Below are 2579 nucleotides of genomic sequence, written 5' to 3'. Positions count from 1 at the left end.
ACTCATTCTTACTTATCTCTATACAGCCCTAAACTACTACAAGTCAGATTGTCGCCGCTCTGGCCACATGGACTCTCATTTCCAGGTTTTCTCTCTCTCTCTCTCTCTCTCTCTCTCTCTCTCTCTCTCTCTCTCTCTCTCTCTCTCTCTCTCTCTCTCTCTCTCTCTCCCCCTCTCTCTCTCTTGTTTGCTCTTTCTAATTTGTTTCTATTTTCAAGATTATTTGTTGAGTAAAGGAAGGAAGAAATAATTTATTAATTGATTTGCAAACTTTAACTCATTTTTTCGTTTTGGTTTGCACAACTCTTTGAAATTCTTAACACATCAAATCCATTATTTCACATGGAAGAATTTGAAAATCCCTAAATCTAGAGTCCGATTGGTTGAATGTGCATTTGAATATCAATGCTTTTGTTCAAAGGCAAGTCCACAAGACTAAGTTTAACAAAAAATGCAAATTAAACCATATATTCTACATTAAGGGATGGAAAAAATTACACAAACCTAAAACCAATTACAGTGACAAACTTAAATCATAGCCTATTTAGAAACTCATTTTACACAACTTCATAATATAAACAAAATAATCAATAATAATTATGAGTATTCACTATGCGAAAAAACGCATTTTACAGCGTTTTTTTTAAGCCATTTACAGCGCTTTTTCAAAAAAAATAAGCGCTGTGGAATCGAGCGCTGTAAATGATACAACAGCGCTTTTAAAAAAGCGCTATAAAACATGTAAATACAATGTGCGCTTGTTATGCACATTTTACAGCGCTTTCTCACGAAAGCGCTGTAAAATTTTGTTTTAAAGCGCTTTAATGGTGCACATTTTACAGCGCTTTCTCACGAAAGCGCTGTAAAATTTTGTTTTAAAGCGCTTTAATGGTGCACATTTTACAGCGCTTTCTCACGAAAGCGCTGTAAAATTTTGTTTTAAAGCGCTTTAATGGTGCACATTTTACAGCGCTTTCTCACGAAAGCGCTGTAAAATTTTGTTTTAAAGCGCTTTAATGGTGCACATTTTACAGCGCTTTCTCACGAAAGCGCTGTAAAATTTTGTTTTAAAGCGCTTTAATGGTGCACATTTTACAGCGCTTTCTCACGAAAGCGCTGTAAAATTTTGTTTTAAAGCGCTTTAATGGTGCACATTTTACAGCGCTTTCTCACGAAAGCGCTGTAAAATTTTGTTTTAAAGCGCTTTAATGGTGCACATTTTACAGCGCTTTCTCACGAAAGCGCTGTAAAATTTTGTTTTAAAGCGCTTTAATGGTGCACATTTTACAGCGCTTTCTCACGAAAGCGCTGTAAAATGTGCACCATTAAAGCGCTTTAAAACAAAATTTTACAGCGCTTTTAAAAAAAAACGCTGTAAAATGTGTGTTTTTTTTTTTTAAACGCTGTAAATTAATTATTTGAAATGAAAAGCGCTTTTTAGCTTTTTATGATATAATAACTAACAGATCCATTATATGCATATATTGTGTCCTATGATCATTTACATATAATAACTAACAGAATATACATTATATGCACTAGCTACCATATAATATTCAGATCCCTTGCCCAGCAGCAAGCTATTTCCCAGAAAATCAAATAATTTTCATGTCAAGCACGTACTGACACCATTCTTCCTTTAATTCCATCAGATCTTCCTCAGAATATGATGGACTGGAATTGGCAAAGTACTGCAATATAAAAATTGAACATATTATATTAAGTTAGTATCAAATATATAGATAATTTATATATGAAAATCATATAATGCAAATACCGTACCGTTTCTGGGATAATAGTTTTATTCTTCTCAACAATCTCCTTCATGAATCTCAATATGTAGTACCCACAGTCGATGTTATTTGTTTGACGAGGGCACTTTATTGAGATCCATGTAATGTTATTAGACTTCTGCTTCGACACTTTAGCACCTCTTTGAGCTCGATAAACTTTTAAGGCACTATCGAATGAATAAATGTGATTATTAGAGCATGAATATTTATATATATATGTAAGAAATAAATGAATATTACTTACGTGTCGAGCATAGTCTTTATTTCGGGGTGATTGGTGTAATTGCCGTGCACGGGATCCAAATAGTATATCACTTCAGAGACCGCATTGATTGCAAATAGCACCCAATGTGCCCTACAACAACAAAAAATTGGTTAAGCAATTTTGTTTATAGACAACTAATAAATTAAATTCTCATCAATTAAAAAAGATAAAATTACGTACCCTGAATTATATGGTGCCAAGAACAATTTATCACTTTCTTTATTTCCTAAAAACATATCTACAATGTAGTTTTTTACATTCTCTGGATCGAGTTTGAACATCGACATCTTATGCGGAGACAAGAATGAGTATTTATTTGACAATTTCCTCGTGCACACGACCTTCTCGTACAAAAACCTTCAATGAAAATTTTAAACTAGATTAATTACCAATACATTTAATTAATTACAAATAAATGCAATTAAAAGTGTTTTTTACCTTATGTACAAGCTGATTAGAGTAGCACTCAGCTCCTTATGTTCGAGAAGTTCGTACATGTGCTCCTTTTCGAGGTATTCAAT

This window comes from Cicer arietinum, chromosome 6 (assembly GCF_000331145.2).
Source record: "Cicer arietinum cultivar CDC Frontier isolate Library 1 chromosome 6, Cicar.CDCFrontier_v2.0, whole genome shotgun sequence".
NCBI classification, from domain to species: Eukaryota; Viridiplantae; Streptophyta; class Magnoliopsida; order Fabales; family Fabaceae; genus Cicer; species Cicer arietinum.
This window is presented reverse-complemented; position numbering follows the sequence as displayed.